At 47.7% G+C, this 19,847-nt stretch overlaps 1 protein-coding gene across 1 annotated transcript in view; it reads right to left on the reverse strand.

Moving 5' to 3' along the window:
* Nucleotides 1–19,847, reverse strand: part of KREMEN1 (kringle containing transmembrane protein 1) — a 252,041-nt gene that overhangs the window by 139,737 nt on the left and 92,457 nt on the right. The gene's annotated exons all lie outside the window — the stretch shown is intronic.

Raw genomic sequence — 19,847 nt, forward strand, 5'->3', positions numbered from 1 at the left:
GTCGGGATTGTGCCGGTCGGGATCCCGGTGTCGGTATTCCGACCGCCGGGATTCCGTCCGGCGGTAATTCGTACTGATCCCCCATGCACAGTGTTAGATATTGAAGTGCTGAACCTTGTCTTGGCTGTTGTATGCAGCAAATATCACTTTTTAGTTATGCAAGGAATCAATGGGCCATTGTACTACTGCAGATGTGATCAATGGCGTTAGAAATTTTCACAAAATATCACAAAATCTCTCCAGGTTTCAAAAATGTCTGTGTAATTGCCAACTGTGACAAACACAATAAATTGGCAACAAAGTGTGTTCTGCTCCTTTATTAGTAGCTCAGACCTCCAGTGCATTGCAGGGTTCCACCTGTTTATGGTATCAGTTATACAGAAGAAAGCCGTTCCAGCAACATATTTGGGAATTATCAGCACACTATCTCTCTTTGGCACTGGCAGAATTGTTTCTCCATCTGCTGGTACAATAGGAAACCTGAAACCAAAACTGTGTTCTGTAGCTCTCCCATGATCACTGCATTCCAGCTTGTGAAATACGATGTTGCTGCAGCTTAAATAAATCATCTAGCTTTATATGTTTGTTTCTCTATACCTACTGAAGCATACATAACTATTCACAGTGGGCCTAATTCAGATGTAGTCGCAAAGCGGCTATTGTACGCAGATCAATGTATTCTTACTGTGCATGCGCCTGAGCTGCAGCGATTGAACTGCGATGGCAGTCGCACTGAGGAATTAACAGTTAACAAAGGCCCTCATTCCGAGTTGTTCGCTCGCTAGCTGCTTTTAGCAGCATTGCACACGCTAAGCCGCCGCCCTCTGGGAGTGTATCTTAGCTTAGCAGAAGTGCGAACGAAAGATTTGCAGAATTGCGAATAGAAATTTCTTAGCAATTTCTGAGTAGCTCCAGATTTACTCTGCCATTGCGATCAGTTCAGTCAGTTTCGTTCCTGGTTTGACGTCACAAACACACCCAGCGTTCGCCCAGACACTCCCCCGTTTCTGCAGACACTCCCGCGTTTTTCCCAGAAACGCCAGCGTTTTTTGCACACGCCCAGAAAATGGCAAGTTTCCGCCCAGAAACACCCACTTCCTGTCAATCACAGTACGATCACCAGAACGATGAAAAATCCTCGTTATGCCGTGAGTAAAATACCTAACTTTTGTGTAAAATAACTAAGCGCATGCGCTCTGCGAACCTTGCGCATGCGCAGTAAGCGACTAATCGCAATATAGCGAAAATCAGCAACGAGCGAACAACTCGGAATGAGGGCCAAAATCGGGACAGTTAGGAGGTATGCATTGGCTCACAGTAAATTTAAACAGGGCCGAACTTAGGGGTGGCCAAGCAATGCTTTTGCCCAAGGCACAGAGCCCTGAGGGTGGCACCATCACTCTCCCCTGGCACCAGCATTTGGCTTGCACACAGTCGCAGTCAAAGAGTGTCTTTAGGACACTGAAGGCACTCAGCTCCTTTCTGATCCCAGCCGCCATGCCACAGCACCAGCACAGGGTGGAAGTTTAAACTTGCCACCAGCTTCCATCTAATTTTTTGGGGTTTGTTAATAAACTGAAACATTGAAGAAAGAACAATACCACAGTATTTTACAGGATATCTTACATCACGGTACTTTCTCACTACGGGTCATTTCTTAATCACAAAAGTGTAAAACTACATGCAAGTGCTGATGGATGGAGAGTGTTTCTTATTAATGGCTTATTTCATAAAGGAAAGGGGTGGAGATAGGGCTACCAATACTAACTACCAATAGGCAACCTAGGCTACTGAATAGCAGGAAATGCTTAGGATGTTGGCCACTAGGTCCTCTGGCCAAGAGGCTCACAGCCTGAAGCCTGAGGTGTTATGTGACCTTGATGTTGCCTGAGCCAGGGGTGGCAGAAAATGCACTGGTGTTGGTATGGTACTTTGCACTGTGCGCTTTTCTTTTTGTTCAAGTTGCACTATTTTTATTTCTCTTACGTCTTAGAGGATGCTGGGGACTCCGTAAGGACCATGGGGAATAGACGGGCTCCGCAGGAGACATGGGCACTAAAAAGGACTTTAGGTATGGGTGTGCACTGGCTCCTCCCTCTATGCCCCTCCTCCAGACCTCAGTTTGATACTGTGCCCAGAGGAGACTGGGTGCATTACAGGGAGCTCTCCTGAGTTTCCTGAAAGAAGGTATATTTGTTAGGTTTTTTAATTTCAGGGAGCCTGCTGGCAACAGGCTCCCTGCATCGGAGGAGAGAGAAGCAGACCTACTTAAATGCTAGGCTCTGCTTCTTAGGCTACTGGACACCATTAGCTCCAGAGGGAGTCGGAACGCAGGTCTCTCCTAGCTGTTCGTCCCGGAGCCGCGCCACCGTCCTCCTCACAGAGCCGGAAGATAGAAGCCGGGTGAGTATAAGAAGATAGAAAACTTCAGAGGCGGCAGAAGACTTCAGATCTTCACTGAGGTAACGCGCAGCGGTAACACTGCGCGCCATTGCTCCCACACAAAACACACACGGCAGGCACTGTAAGGGTGCAGGGCGCAGGGGGGGGGGGGGGGGGGGGGGCGCCCTGGGCAGCAATTTACACCTCTGGGACTGGTAAAACTAGATATATTGGCTCTGTGGGCTGTATATGGGTATCCCCCGCCAGTTTTTGAATGGATTCGAGCGGGACCGAAGCCCGCCGCTGAGGGGGCGGAGCTTGATCCTCAGCACTCACCAGCGCCATTTTGCTCCACAGCACACGCTGAGAAGCTGGCTCCCCGGACTCTCCCCTGCTGAACACGGTGACAGAGGGGTTTAAAGAAGGGGGGGCACATAATTTGGCGCAAATCAAGATATATATATATATATATATATATATAAAAGGCGCTATCTGGGAATTTTGGTTTCCAAAGTTATTAGCGCTGGGTGTGTGCTGGCATACTCTCCTAAGGGCCTTGTGGGGGAACTGTCTCCAGATTAGAGATTCCCTGTGTGTGTGGGGTGTCGGTACGCGTGTGTCGGCATGTCTGAAGCGGAAGGCTCTTCTAGGGAGGAGGTGGAGCAAATGAGTGTGGTGTCTCCGTCGGCAACGCCGACACCTGACTGGGTGGATATGTGGAATGTTTTAAATGCAAATGTGAATTTATTACACAAGAGGTTGGACAAAGCAGAGTCCAGGGAAGGTATAGGGAGTCTAGACCTGCCTTTTACTATGTCGCAGGGGCCTTCTGGGTCTCAAAAGCGCCCACTATCCCAGGTTGTAGACACGGATACCGACACGGATTCTGACTCCATTGTCGACTATGATGATGCGAAGTTGCAGGCAAAATTGGCTAAAAGTATTCATTATATGATTATTGCAATAAAAGAGGTGTTGCTTATCACAGATGACCCCTCTGTCCCTGACACGAGGGTGCGCATGTATAAGGAAAAGAAACCTGAGGTAACCTTTCCCCCTTCTCATGAGCTGAACGAGTTATTTGAAAAGGCTTGGGAATCTCCGGACAAAAAACTGCAGATTCCCAAAAGGATTCTTATGGCGTATCCTTTCCCGGCTAAGGACAGGATACGCTGGGAATCCTCCCCAAGGGTGGACAAAGCGCTGACACGCTTATCCAAAAAGGTAGCACTGCCATCTCAAGATACCGCAACCCTCAAGGATCCTGCTGATCGCAGGCAGGAGACTACCTTGAAGTCAATTTACACACATACTGGTACATTACTCAGACCGGCGATAGCGTCGGCTTGGGTTTGTAGCGCTGTAGCAGCGTGGACAGATACCTTATCTGCTGATATAGATACGCTGGATAAGGAAACCATTTTATTGACCCTGGGTCATATTAAGGATGCTGTCCTATATATGAGAGATGCTCAGAGAGACGTTGGCCTACTGGGGTCCAGAGCCAACGCTATGGCAATTTCTGTTAGACGAGCCCTATGGACCCGACAATGGACGGGTGATGCCGACTCGAAGAGGCATATGGAGGTTTTGCCTTACAAGGGTGAGGAATTGTTTGGGGAAGGTCTCACGGACCTGGTTTCCACAGCTACTGCAGGTAAATCAACTTTTTTGCCTTATGTTTCCTCACAACCTAAGAAAACGCCACATTATCAGATGCAGTCCTTTCGATCGCATAAACCCAAGAGAGTACGGGGATCTTCCTTTTTTGCCAGAGGTAAGGGCAGGGGGAAAAAGCTGCCAACTACAGCTAGTTCCCAGGAGCAGAAGTCCTCCCCGGCCTCTACAAAATCCACCGCATGACGCTGGGGCTCCGCTGAGGGAGTCCGCCCCAGTGGGGGCACGTCTTCAACTTTTCAGCCACGTCTGGGTTCACTCACAATAAGATCCCTGGGCAATAGAAATTGTTTCCCAGGGTTACAAGCTGGAATTCTAAGAGGTGCCTCCTCACCGGTTTTTCAAATCGGCCCTACCGGCTTCTTCCCCAGAGAGGGAGATAGTTTAAAATGCAATTCAAAAATTGTGTCTTCAACAAGTGGTGGTCAAGGTTCCCCTGCTTCAGCAGGAGATGGGGTATTACTCAACCCTGTTTGTGGTTCCGAAACCGGACGGTTCGGTCAGACCCATTTTCTCTGACGTCCTAGTGGATGCTGGGAACTCCGTAAGGACCATGGGGAATAGCGGGCTCCGAAGGAGACTGGGCACTCTAAGAAAGAATTAGGACTACCTGGTGTGCACTGGCTCCTCCCTCTATGCCCCTCCTCCAGACCTCAGTTAGAATCTGTGCCCGGCTCGAGCTGGTTGCACACTAGGGGCTCTCCTGAGCTTCTAGTAAAGAAAGTATTTATTAGGTTTTTATTTTCAGTGAGATCTGCTGGCAACAGACTCACTGCAACGAGGGACTTAGGGGAGAGAAGCGAACCTACCTGCTTGCAGCTAGCTTGGGCTTCTAGGCTACTGGACACCATTAGCTCCAGAGGGATCGAACACAGGCCCAGCCTCGGTCGTCCGGTCCCGGAGCCGCGCCGCCGTCCCCCTTGCAGAGCCAGAAGCATGAAGATCCTCACGGAAATCGGCAGCTGAAGACTCCGGTCTTCATTAAGGTAGCGCACAGCACTGCAGCTGTGCGCCATTGCTCCCTGTGCACACCACATACTCCGGTCACTGATGGGTGCAGGGCGCTGGGGGGGGGCGCCCTGGGCAGTAATTAGAGTACCTTAAAGTGGCTAATCACACATAATATAGCCTAAGAAGCTATATATGTGTAAAATACCCCTGCCACGTTATTATTATAAAAGCGGGAGAAGTCCGCCGAAAAAGGGGCGGGGCTATCTCCCTCAGCACACTGGCGCCATTTCCTCTCACAGCTCCGCTGGAAGGACGCTCCCCAGGCTCTCCCCTGCAGTTTCCAGGCTCAATAGGGTAAAAAAGAGAGGGGGGGCACTAAATTTAGGCGCAAATACTATATATATAGCGGCTATAGGGTAAATCACTTGTGTAGTGTAACTCCCTGCATTATATAGCGCTGTGGTGTGTGCTGGCATACTCTCTCTCTGTCTCCCCAAAGGACTTTGTGGGGTCCTGTCCTCAGTCAGAGCATTCCCTGTGTGTGTGTGCGGTGTGTCGGTACGGCTGTGTCGACATGTTTGATGAGGAGGCTTATGTGGAGGCGGAGCAAGTGCCGATAAATGTGATGTCACCCCCTGCGGGGTGTCGACACCTGAGTGGATGCATATGTGGAAGGAATTACGCGACAGTGTCAACTCCTTACATAAAAGGTTTGACGACATAGCAGATGTGGGACAGCCGGCTTCTCAGCCCGTGCCTGCCCAGGCGTCTCAAAAGCCATCAGGGGCTCAAAAACGCCCACTACCTCAGATGGCTGACACAGATGTCGACACGGATACTGACTCCAGTGTCGACGACGATGAGACTAGTGTACATTCCAACTAGTGATGAGCGGATTCGGTTTTACTCGGTTTTACTCGGTTCTCAAAACCGAATCTTATTGGCTCACTGATGTCACGTGTTTTGGATAGCCAATAAGATTCAGTTTTTAGAACCGAGTAAAACCGAGTAAAACCGAATCCGCTCATCACTAATTCCAACAGAGCCACCCGTTACATGATTATGGCAATGAAAAATGTGTTGCACATTTCTGACATTAACCCAGGTACCACAAAAAAGGGTATTATGTTTGGGGAGAAAAAGCAACCAGTGGTTTTTCCCCCATCTGATGAGTTGAATGAAGTGTGTGAAGAAGCGTGGGCTTCCCCCGATAAGAAATTAGTGATTTCTAAAAAGTTGCTAATGGCGTACCCTTTCCCGCCAGAGGACAGGATACGTTGGGAGACATCCCCTAGGGTGGATAAAGCGCTCACACGCTTGTCAAAGAAGGTGGCACTACCGTCTCAGGATACGGCTGCCTTAAAGGAGCCTGCGGATAAAAAGCAGGAGGCTATCCTGAAGTCTGTATATACACACTCAGGTATTATACTGTGACCGGCTATTGCTTCAGCATGGATGTGCAGTGCTGCTGCTGCGTGGTCAGATTCCCTGTCTGATAACATTGATACCCTCGACAGGGACACTATATTGCTAACCATAGAGCATATTAAAGACGCAGTCTTATACATGAGAGATGCACAGAGGGATATTTGCCGGCTAGCATCTAGAATTAATGCAATGTCCATTTCTGCCAGGAGAGGATTGTGGACTCGGCAGTGGACAGGTGATGCAGATTCTAAAAGGCACATGGAGGTTTTGCCTTACAAAGGTGAGGAATTGTTTGGGGACGGTCTCTCGGACCTCGTTTCCACAGCAACAGCTGGGAAGTCGACATTTTTACCCCATGTTCCCGCACAGCCAAAGAAAGCACCGTATTATCAGGTACAGTCCTTTCGGCCCCAGAAAGGCAAGCGGCTAAAGGCGCGTCCTTTCTGCCCAGAGGCAGAGGTAGAGGGAAAAAGCTGCACCATACAGCCACTTCCCAAGAACAAAAGTCCTCTCCCGCTTCCTCTAAGTCCACCGCATGACGCTGGGGCTCCACAGGCGGAGCTAGGTGCGGTGGGGGCCCGTCTCCGGAACTTCAGCGACCAGTGGGCTCGCTCACGGGTGGATCCCTGGATTCTACAAGTGGTATCTCAGGGGTACAAGCTGGAATTCGAGACGTCTCCCCATCGCCGTTTCCTCAAATCAGCCTTGCCAACAGCTCCCCCAGACAGGGAGGCAGTGCTGGAGGCGATTCACAAGCTGTATTCTCAGCAGGTGATAATCAAGGTACCCCTCCTTCAACAAGGACGGGGTTACTATTCCACAATGTTTGTGGTACCGAAACCGGACGGTTCGGTGAGACCCATTTTAAATTTGAAATCCTTGAACACTTATATAAGAAGGTTCAAGTTCAAAATGGAATCGCTCAGGGCGGTTATTGCAAGCCTGGACGAAGGGGATTACATGGTATCACTGGACATCAAGGATGCTTACCTGCATGTCCCCATTTACCCTCCTCACCAGGAGTGCCTCAGATTTGTGGTACAGGACTGTCATTACCAATTCCAGACTGTCCACGGCACCGAGGGTATTTACCAAGGTAATGGCCGAAATGATGATACTCCTTCGGAAAAAGGGAGTTTTAATTATCCCATACTTGGACGATCTCCTTATAAAGGCGAGGTCCAGGGAGCAGTTGTTGGTCGGCGTAGCACTATCTCGGGAAGTGCTACAACAGCACGGCTGGATTCTGAATATTCCAAAGTCGCAGCTGGTTCCTACAACGCGCCTACTGTTCCTGGGGATGGTTCTGGACACAGACCAGAAAAAAGTGTTTCTCCCGGAGGAGAAAGCCAAGGAGTTGTCATCTCTAGTCAGAGACCTCCTGAAACCAAAACAGGTGTCGGTGCATCACTGCACGCGAGTCCTGGGAAAGATGGTAGCTTCCTACGAAGCAATTCCATTTGGCAGGTTCCATGCAAGGATCTTTCAGTGGGATCTGTTGGACAAGTGGTCCGGATCGCATCTTCAGATGCATCGGCTGATAACCCTGTCTCCAAGGACCAGGGTGTCTCTGCTGTGGTGGCTGCAGAGTGCTCATCTTCTAGAGGGCCGCAGATTTGGCATACAGGACTGGGTCCTGGTGACCACGGATGCCAGCCTTCGAGGCTGGGGGGCAGTCACACAGGGAAGAAACTTCCAAGGACTATGGTCAAGCCAGGAGACTTCCCTACACATAAATATTCTGGAACTAAGGGCCATTTACAATGCCCTAAGTCAGGCAAGACCCCTGCTTCAACACCAGCCGGTGCTGATCCAGTCAGACAACATCACGGCGGTAGCCCATGTAAACCGACAGGGCGGCACAAGAAGCAGGTTGGCGATGGCAGAAGCCATAAGGATTCTCCGATGGGCGGAAAATCACGTGATAGCACTGTCAGCAGTGTTCATTCCGGGAGTGGACAACTGGGAAGCAGACTTCCTCAGCAGACACGACCTCCACCCGGGAGAGTGGGGACTTCATCCAGAAGTCTTCCAAATGATTGTAAACCGTTGGGAAAGGCAACAGGTGGACATGATGGCATCCCGCCTCAACAAAAAACTAAAAAGATATTGCGCCAGGTCAAGGGACCCTCAGGCGATAGCTGTGGATGCTCTAGTGACACCGTGGGTGTACCAGTCGGTTTATGTGTTCCCTCCTCTGCCTCTCATACCCAAGGTACTGAGGAGAATAATAAGAAGGAGAGGAGTAAGAACTATACTCGTGGTTCCGGATTGGCCAAGAAGAGCTTGGTAACCAGAACTTCAAGAAATGATCTCAGAGGACCCATGGCCTCTGCCGCTCAGACAGGACCTGCTGCAGCAGGGGCCCTGTCTGTTCCAAGACTTCCGCGGCTGCGTTTGACGGCATGGCGGTTGAACACCGGAACCTAAAAGAAAAGGGCATTCCGGAGGAAGTCATTCCTACACTGATTAAAGCTAGGAAAGATGTGACCGCAAAACATTATCACCGCATATGGCGGAAATATGTTGCTTGGTGTGAGGCCAGGAAGGCCCCAACGGAGGAATTTCAGCTAGGTCGATTTCTGCACTTCCTACAGTCAGGGGTGACTATGGGCCTAAAATTGGGTTCCATTAAGGTCCAGTTTCGGCTCTGTCAATTTTCTTCCAAAAAGAACTGGCTTCACTGCCTGTAGTTCAGACTTTTGTAAAGGGAGTGCTGCATATTCAGCCCCCTTTTGTGCCCCATTGGCACCTTGGGATCTCAACGTGGTGTTGGATTTCCTAAAGTCGCATTGGTTTGAGCCACTTAAAACCGTGGAGATAAAGTTCCTCACGTGGAAGGTGGTCATGCTGTTGGCCTTGGCGTCGGCCAGGCGTGTATCAGAATTGGCGGCTTTGTCATGTAAAAGCCCTTATCTGATTTTTCATATGGATAGGGCGGAATTGAGGACTCGTTCCCAATTCCTTCCTAAGGTGGTATCAGCTTTTCTTGTGAACCAACCTATTGTGGTGCCTGCGGCTACTCGGGACTTGGAGGATTCCAAGTTGCTGGACGTAGTCAGGGCCCTGAAAATATATGTTTCCAGGACGGCTAGAGTCAGAAAAACTGACTCGCTATTTATCCTGTATGCACCCAACAAGCTGGGTGCTCCTGCTTCAAAGCAGACTATTGCTAGCTGGATCTGTAGCACGATTCAACTTGCACATTCGGCGGCTGGACTGCCGCAGCCTAAATCTGTAAAAGCCCATTCCACGAGGAAGGTGGGCTCTTCTTGGGCGGCTGCCCGAGGGGTCTCGGCTTTACAACTTTGCCGAGCTGCTACTTGGTCGGGTTCAAACACGTTTGCAAAATTCTACAAGTTTGATACCCTGGCTGAGGAGGACCTTGAGTTTGCTCATTCGGTGCTGCAGAGTCATCCGCACTCTCCCGCCCGTTTGGGAGCTTTGGTATAATCCCCATGGTCCTTACGGAGTTCCCAGCATCCACTAGGACGTCAGAGAAAATAAGAATTTACTCACCGGTAATTCTATTTCTCGTAGTCCGTCGTGGATGCTGGGCGCCCATCCCAAGTGCGGATTGTCTGCAATACTTGTATATAGTTATTGCCTAACTAAAGGGTTATTGTTTGGAGCCATCTATTCGAGAGGCTCAGTTGTTGTTCATACTGTTCACTGGGTATAGTATCACGAGTTGTACGGTGTGATTGGTGTGGCTGGTATGAGTCTTACCCGGGATCCCAAATCCTTTCCTTATTGTGTCAGCTCTTCCGGGCACAGTTTCCCTAACTGAGGTCTGGAGGAGGGGCATAGAGGGAGGAGCCAGTGCACACCAGGTAGTCCTAATTCTTTCTTAGAGTGCCCAGTCTCCTTCGGAGCCCGCTATTCCCCATGGTCCTTACGGAGTTCCCAGCATCCACTACGGACTACGAGAAATAGAATTACCGGTGAGTAAATTCTTATTTTAAATTTAAAATCCTTAAACCTATACTTAAAAAGGTTCAAGTTCAAGATAGAATTGCTCAGGGCGGTCATAGCCAGCCTGGAAGGGGGGGATTATATGGTGTCCCTGGACATAAAGGATGCATACCTTCATGTCCCCATATATCCGCCTCATCAGGCGTTCCAGAGATTTGATGTACAGGATTGTCATTACCTATTTCAGACGTTGCCGTTTGGGCTTTCCACGGCCCCGAGGATTTTCACCAAGGTAATGGCGGAAATGATGGTGCTCCTGCGCAAGCAGGGTGTCACAATTATCCCGTACTTGGACGATCTCCTAATAAAAGCGAGATCAAGAGAGCAGTTGCTGGACAGTGTATCGCTTTCCCTGAGGGTGTTGCAGCAGCACGGCTGGATTCTCAATATCCCGAAGTCACAGTTGGTTCCGACGACCCGTTTGCCTTTCTTAGGCATGATTCTGGATACAGACCAGAAAAGGGTTTATCTCCCAATGGAAAAGGCCCAAGAACTCATGAATTTGGTCAGGGACCTCTTGAAGCCAAAAAGGGTGTCGGTGCATCACTGCACTCGAGTTCTGTGAAAGATGGTGGCGTCTTACGAGGCCATTCCGTTCGGCAGGTTCCATGCGAGGACTTTTCAGTGGGACCTTCTGGACAAGTGGTCCGGGTCACATCTACAGATTCATCAGATGATCAGCCTGTCCCCCAGGGCCAGGGTATCTCTACTGTGGTGGCTGCAAAGTGCTCACCTTCTAGAGTGTCACAGGTTCGGCATTCAGGACTGGGTTCTGATAACCACGGACGCGAGCCTCCGAGGTTGGGGAGCAGTCACACAGGGAAGAAACTTCCAAGGTCTCTGGTCAAGCCATGAGGCTTGTCTTCACATCAACGTACTGGAATTAAGAGCCATATACAACAGCCTTCATCAAGCGGAGACTTTGCATCGTGACCTACCGGTTCTGATTCAGTCAGACAACATCACCGCAGTGGCTCATGTAAACCGCCAAGGCAGAACAAAGAGCAAGGTGGCAATGGCAGAAGCCACCAGGATTCTTCGCTGGGCGGAAAATCATGTAAGCGCTCTGACAGCAGTCTTCATTCCGGGAGTGGACAACTGGGAAGCAGACTTCCTCAGCAGACACGATCTACATCCAGGAGAGTGGGGACTTCATCAGGAAGTCTTTGCGGAGATTGCAAGTCAGTGGGGACTGCCTCAGATAGACATGATGGCGTCACGCCTCAACAAAAAGCTACCGAGGTATTGCGCCAGGTCAAGGGACCCTCAGGCGGTAGCAGTGGACGCCCTGGTGACACCGTGGGTGTTCCAGTCGGTCTATGTGTTTCCTCCTCTTCCTCTCATCTCCAAGATATTGAGAATCATAAGACGAAGAGGAGTACAGACAATTCTCATTGTTCCAGATTGGACTCGAAGGGCCTGGTATCCGGATCTGCAGGGAATGCTCACAGAAGATCCGTGGCCTCTTCCTCTCAGAGAGGACCTGTTACAACAGGGGCCCTGTCTGTTTCAAGACTTACCGCCGCTGCGTTTGACGGCATGGCGGTTGAACGCCGGATCCTAGCGGAAAAGGGCACTCCGGATGAGGTCATTCCGACTCTGATAAAGGCTAGGAAGGACGTAACAGCAAAACATTATCACCGTATATGGCGGAAGTAGGTATCTTGGTGTGAGTCCAGGAATGCTCCTCCGGAAGAATCCCATCTGGGCCGTTTCCTTCACTTCCTACAGACTGGAGTGAATTTGGGCCTAAAATTAGGCTCCATTAAGGTTCAGATTTCAGCCCTATCCATTTTCTTTCAGAAGGAATTGACTTCTCTTCCGGAAGTACAGACTTTTGTGAAGGGAGTGCTGCATATCCAGCCTCCTTTTGCACCTCCAGTGGCACCCTGGGACCTTAACGTGGTGTTGCGGTTCCTTAAGTCTCACTGGTTTGAACCTCTTAAAACTGTGGAATTAAAGTATCTCACTTGGAAAGTGGTTATGTTGTTGGCCTTCGCATCGGCAAGGCGAGTGTCGGAATTGGCGGCTTTATCTCACAAAAGCCCCTATCTGGTTTTCCATGTGGATAGAGCGGAGTTGCGGACTCGTCCTCAATTTTTGCCCAAGGTGGTTTCATCTTTTCATATGAACCAACCTATTGTGGTGGCTGTGGCTACGTGGGACTTGGAGGATTCCGAGTCCCTTGATGTGGTCAGGGCATTGAAAATTTATGTGGCCAGAACGGCTCGGGTTAGGAAAACAGAGGCTCTGTTTGTCCTGTATGCAGCCAACAAAGTTGGCGCTCCTGCTTCTAAGCAGACTATTGCTCGCTGGATCTGTAACACAATTCAGCAGGCTCATTCTACGGCTGGATTGCCGTTACCAAATTCTGTAAAGGCCCATTCCACTAGGAAGGTGGGCTCGTCTTGGGCGGCTGCCCGAGGTGTCTCGGCATTACAGCTTTGCAAAGTTCTACAAGTTTGATACCTTGGCTGATGAGGACCTCATGTTTGCTCAATCGGTGCTGCAGAGTCATCTGCACTCTCCCGCCCATTTTGGAGCTTTGGTATAATCCCCATGGTCCTTACAGAGTCCCCAGCATCCTCTAGGACGTAAGAGAAAATAAGATTTTAAACCTACCGGTAAATCTTTTTCTCCTAGTCCGTAGAGGATGCTGGGCGCCCGTCCCAGTGCGGACTACATTCTGCAAGACTTGTATATAGTTTCTGCTTACGTAAAGGTTATGTTACAGTTTTGATCAGTCTCGGGCTGATGCTGTTTTATTTCATACTGTTGACTGGTTCGTATATCCATGTTATACGGTGTGGATGGTGTGGGCTGATATGAATCTTGGCCTTAGAAAAACGAAAATCCTTTCCTCATACTGTCCGTCTCCTCTGGGCACAGTTTCTCTAACTGAGGTCTGGAGGAGGGGCATAGAGGGAGGAGCCAGTGCACACCCATACCTAAAGTTCTATTTAGTGCCCATGTCTCCTGCGGAGCCCGTCTATTCCCCATGGCCCTTACGGAGTCCCCAGCATCCTCTACGGACTAGGAGACAAAGATTTACCGGTAGGTTTAAAATCTTATTTTTGCTCTTTACTTTTGGCTCGGGCAAGGATAATATTTTTCATTGATTGCATATTTCATTGCTTTTCACTTTCAACACACTTGCCCTCTAAGGGCCCTTTGGATCCGGGGTCAGGGATTCAAGGGAACAAAAACAAGAGTCCACCTTCCGCTGCGCTATCCGTAAGTCCTTAAATGGTGTTTCAATAACAATTATTCAAACAAAAGAAAACAGTCTCAGATTCTAAAGTCCATAAAGGGGAATCCTCCACAATCTGGATAATTATAGGTAAATGGTGCGTGAAAATCTTCAATAAACAATACTTGACAGAAGTCTAATCTGTACATGTGAATGGAGAATTCTGTATAGGTACGCACCGTACTCACATGTACAATGTGCGTGCTGTATCCATAAAGGTATCTTTCTCCCCCGTGCAACTTGATCCTCTTCCCTTGTAGACCCCCCTCAAAGGCAAGGAGAAGAGAAGAAAAGGGGTGGGGAACCCCAATGGTGTAATACGTTCAATATGATAAATCAGATATACAGAACTGCCAAAAATGTTTTAAATCTTATTCGTAATTGGGAGCATACCCAACTCACATGGATAGAGACGTAATACTCCTATAAAGGTATCTTTTATCAATTCAGGAAAAAATGGTGGTGATGCGTACCCCAAACTCACGTTCTACAGGATTCCTGAAAGCACATCAGGGTTTCTTTAGAAGGTGGTTTTCCTGCCTCTTCTCTGTTGCACTCTCCCCGGGGCCACCAGATATATAGAACCCACAAAAAAGGAAGTTTCTTTAGGGTAATGTGTCCATTTATTGTTAAAAACAATTTAAAACAAATGATTTTTTCTTAAGAGCATAATCCACCATGCAAACAAATGGGGGAACACATCCAAATACTGTGAGGTAGTTGTGAAAAAAACAGACCTGGGGTGCGGTACATCCGGATTCCCACACTCCTGAGTGCTGATCTCCTGGGTATTGGGGTGTGCCTCCTGAACCACCAACGCGTTTCAACTTAAAAAGTCTTTATCGAGGTGACACCTTCTCTTCTCCTTGCCTTTGAGGGGAGTCTACAAGGGAAGAGGATCAAGTTGCACGGGGGAGAAAGATACCTTTATGGATACAGCACGCACATTGTACATGTGAGTACGGTGCGTACCTATACAGAATTCTCCATTCACATGTACAGATTAGACTTCTGTCAAGTATTGTTTATTGAAGATTTTCACGCACCATTTACCTATAATTATCCAGATTGTGGAGGATTCCCCTTCATGGACTTTAGAATCTGAGACTGTTTTCTTTTGTTTGAATAATTGTTATTGAAACACCATTTAAGGACTTACGGATAGCGCAGCGGAAGGTGGACTCTTGTTTTTGTTCTAGTGTCTCGGTGGAGAAAGAGTGACATCTCCTTGTACACCTTCACTGCTGTTATCTGTGGGCGCAGTGTATACTCTCCTTCCTTTTGTTTTCAGGAATTCAAGGGGTTCCCCCTAGTTTTGGCGAAGGGGGATCCAAAGATTAAATTTTCCCCTCAATGGGGCTTTTTGGCTGTGAGGGGATAGGGAAAAATTTGGGCCTTTTTCCTTTTGAAGAGGGTCTGAAGAGCTAAGGCCCCAGCACAGTTTTTGCACTGAACTGGGTGAATTGGAGCACATACCTCAGGCATCAGAAAATAAAAAGCTGTCTGAGGCACCCCCCTGTGACTGTGTGTTATTGGGGGATTGCTGCCCTCATCGCTGCTACTGGTGAGCTTCTGTTCCACACTAAATACTGCACAGCTATGCAAATTTTGCTATGGGGCAAAAGCACTTGAATGCTCTGTGCTACCACTGAGGTCCTGGGAATCAGGTCATTTTGCACCTTACAGTTTAATTTTAGGGCCTGTTTCTTAGTCCAATGGATCTGTATGCACGCCGCAAATGGTGAGTTTTATGCATATGCTCATCCTATTCTGAGTTGGACAGAACTTGGCTGGATCTGTCTTTACTTGGAAATATGGTGTGTTGTGGGGCGGGAACTAGGCGGTGACAATGTGATCACAAATAACCGCTCTAACTTGTGGGAGTATCATAGGAGTGTTGTGGGTATGTATCTATAGATCTGTGTGACTGTTTCTGATGGATCTCTCTTGCACCTAGCATGGAGCTGGTGCAAGTAACTATACTGGTGACGATGTTTGCATGTAGCGCAGCTTTCCACTTACACACACAGGATCCCCCACATTAGCCCTATGGAATTTCACATATGCAGAAAGTACTACACCAGGTTTCTCGGGCAACTACACCCTTTTTGCATGCAGCTCAGAATTAGCACCTTACAGTCTACCATTTGTATGTGCAGTAACACCTTCTTAAATGTAATAAAAACTTGAATCACACAAAAGAGCAACATGTACTAAGCACAGTCTCAATGTCTCCTCAGTCATACTGATTACTTTAATAAACCAGACTAAACTGAGCAATTTATTAGGAGGCAAATGTAAAAGTTGAATTAGGGATGTTTCCAAAGTGATAGAAGATTGGTCGGGATGTTTCTATTGTTCCCACCCTGCATATTTTCCAGGACAGTTGCCAACCTGCAAGGCGAGATGCAGACTGATTAATGCCCTAGGGTTTCAAGGCAGCGTCTGCTACAAATGCATAACCATAGCCATTAGACCATAACACAATATAAATATATACGGTCGAGTCACATTATTATGACCACTTCCTACATTTGATGATGGCAATACGGAGTCCATGAAGTACATCACGTGTCATGCGCTGACTTGGTGGGTATATAAGGCATGCTATAGGCCGTCTACACACATATCACTCGTTGCTGTCATGGGTAAAAGGGGTGATTTATCCGAGTTGCAAAACGGGATGATTATCGGCTTTTGGGCCAAGGGTGGCAGTATTTCTGAAACAGCGCAGTTTGTGAAGTGTTGGCGTGCTGCTGTGGTGAAGGTGTATCGTGACTGGACAAATGGCACCACTGCAAATAACCGACGTGGAATCTGTGGAGCACCATGTGCCATTGATGTAAGAGCTGAACGTCAACTATGAAGGTGCGTGAGGGCCGACCGACACACTACAGTGGAGCATGGTCACTGTGAAAATGAACCTGGGAGCTACAAGACGTGTAACTAAAATGACAGTTCAGCCCGTCTAGTTGCTGTCCATGCTGCACACGGCGGTTACGACCGTGTATATAAATAAAGGCACAAGACATACATGAGCCAATTGCCCAAACAACAATGGCCCAGAGAGGAGAGGTCCTCCATTACCAACAACACACACACACAGTAAGGGCAATTTATGAAAGGAGAAGGCCCATGTGCAGGCTCCCTCCTCTCTGGCCGCTCAGTAGACTGAATCAACTGCACATGAATAGGTCTTCAAGAACATGGCGCCCGCACCTTGTTCCCGGGATCTTCTCTACGGCTCATACGCAAATCAGTGTGAAAATGGCCACTGTGCCATGGACTCTGAAGCCAACAGAGAGGTAAGTAAAATTTTATATACGGTAGGTGCTAGGTGTGGGCCCCACTGGACCCAGGGTCCCGTGTGCACCGCACATCCTGCAGTTCTGCAACCATTATAGATAAGCCACTGATGCACAGCCCACCCAGAAAGATGATGCGACTGACCCTAGTAGGGTGAAATCAAACTCGCCAATGAACTGAAGAGGAGCGCATCTCACCAGGACAGCAAAATGACTAATTTTGTACCATGCAAGGTTCTCAGTAAAGAATAAAGCCCACCACCATAACTAACCTAAAAATAACTGCCCTATGCTCTAAAGCAGATGCTCCAAGCAATGTACCACCACATAATATGATTTTTACAAGCACAGCTTTTTTTGAAGAAAGGACAGCTATTCAATGACAACTTGTCTTATGCAATGTTGACCGCAATGACTTGGATGGGTCAACTTTCCCTTTCTCAGCAGCAAGCAGGAGGTATCTGTCACTTAAACCAGCCACTTACTATAAGTCAGAAGATATGCTCGAGACTCCAACTCCACACAGTTCTAGACTGATCAATCTGACAGTACACAACAATCACAAAATGGGGGCATCAATGTTAATGTCATTATGAACCAGGGACGTGCAGCGAGGTAAAGTTCTCAGGAGGCACTGGTTAGTACCAGAGCCAGATTTACACACAATATATGAGGCAAACAGTTTATGTGGGCATTATACAAAGGTGCAGCAGTTTATACTCCTGGACATTTGGTGGGTTTTTATCAGAGATGGGTGGAAAAGATAAGCCTCACCTGTCATAGACTTTTTGCTTCAGAGATTTAACTATTAAAATTATTAGTATAATACAAAGAAGATATTTTTAACATATTCTTTGTATTTGTCATATACTTTATACAGTCAAAACTCTGGCACAAACGTAAGTATGACAGGAAATGCCCTGCCTCACCTGCATCACCCCACCGCACGCCACTGTTATGCACACAACCTGCACCAGCCTTGGGGTTTATAGGCTGCCATGCTTACCAACAGCTCTCTGTAAGTTTTTTAGAGGGTGTAGCGGGAATTCAAGGAATATAATGCTGGTTGTGCACCTTAGAATTTGCCTGCTGGCCAAATAGCTGATTTTGCCATTTCTATGTGACTCTCTGTGAGTACAAGACCATACAAAACACTTTACAAATTCCATAGGCTCTAATAATAAACAATGTGCAAATGTCAAATGCTTTAAAAATCAATAACAGTCTATAAGGGGCACCCAAAAGAAACATGAATCGTGTTCTAGCACATGGGACGCTTGTAGTACAGGCTTCCGCCGCTAGGTGAATGTTTGTGGAACCCTTCTGAGCCAGTATCCCTGCTGACATTGCGGGGGAAGGTAGCGTTTGACTGCAGTGTTTTTTTTGTGTTTTTTTCAACAAGTTATTCGCTCTTTCACCTATTTTTATTGAAGTCAAATGTAAAAACAATGCTGATTTGTTTCTTTGGGATTGTGTACCCCAGGGTCAAACTGTCAACCAAAGATTGTATTTGGAAAATTTTAAAAGGTTACGTCACGATTTGAGGGGAAAAAAATCCAGATTTGTGGTGAACAGGTGACTTGTACTCCCATCATGACAATGCACCTGCCCACACAGCGCTGAGTGTTTAAAAAAAACAAAAAAATGACACCTTTGCCTCACCCACCGTATTCACCCGATCTCGACCTGTGCAACTTTTTTTTATTTTCTTGGATGAAAAGAGACCTTAAAAGAAAGCGTTTTGCTGATATTGTCGAGGTGAAACAAAAAAAGGCAAAAGTACTAAAAGGCATCAACGAAGACGAGTTTAAAAAATGTTTTGAATGGAGAAAACATTTGGAGAAATGTATCGGTTCAAGTGAAGAAGAGTACTTTGAGGGTGAGTGAAGTTTCAAAATATACAAATAAATAATTAATAAATCATTATTTCCTGATTCTTTTGGGAACCCTTTAAACTACTTTAATGTATCCACCTCATCAGAAGACAGAAACTTATTTAGATTCAGTAAGCGATGACTATAACAGCCTGAACACAAGGTTGCAGGTTGTACTGTTTAGACAGGTAGCCCGGGCCACATACCAAGCAACAGACACACAGCAAGCCAAGAACTGTAGAAGAACATAAGACTGGAATAACTATATTTTTCTGTCTATACAAGTTCATGCTGTCATGTAATGCTGTAGTCAGTGCTAGATGCCAAGACATGGTCTATAAATATCACTTTTTCCTGCTGCTCAGTTGGCAATTCACTGTTTGCCAATCACAGATGCCAGCACTGCAGGGCACATACACAACCATTACAGTGAATGGTTCTGGCAATGTCTGGGAAGTTAGGCCCAGTGATAAAATAGCTTTAACATTAGTCTTTTTAAAATGCATTAAACAGACGGAGAAACTCAGAATGGGGTACACTCTTAATTAATGCTACTGACAGCTCTAATTTGAAGCTTGGATATAATTAAGTCTTACCCAGTATCTTCAAAGAGTCTAATAGGCCCTACACACTGGCCGACATCAGTCAAAGATATGAACGAGCTCGTTCATATTTTTGAGTGTGGAGGCTCCAGCGATGAACGATGCACGGCCCCGTGCTCGTTCATCGCTGGTCCCCCGTCGGCTGTACATGCAGGCCAATATGGACGATCTCGTCCATATTTGCCTGCACTTCAATGCAGCCGGGTGACAGGGGGAGGGAAGAAACTTCACTCCCCCCGTCACTGCCCCTCCGCCGCTGGGTCGCCCGTCGGCCGTATCCGCCGTCGGGCAGCTCGGCGGTGGATCGGCCAATGTGTAAGGCCCATAACTGATCATTTGTATTCTGTAGTAACAAAGGCAATTTGAGAAATTGATCTACAAATGTAACTATGTTTTATAAAGA

This window comes from Pseudophryne corroboree, chromosome 1, assembly GCF_028390025.1.
Source record: "Pseudophryne corroboree isolate aPseCor3 chromosome 1, aPseCor3.hap2, whole genome shotgun sequence".
Taxonomy (NCBI): Eukaryota; Metazoa; Chordata; class Amphibia; order Anura; family Myobatrachidae; genus Pseudophryne; species Pseudophryne corroboree.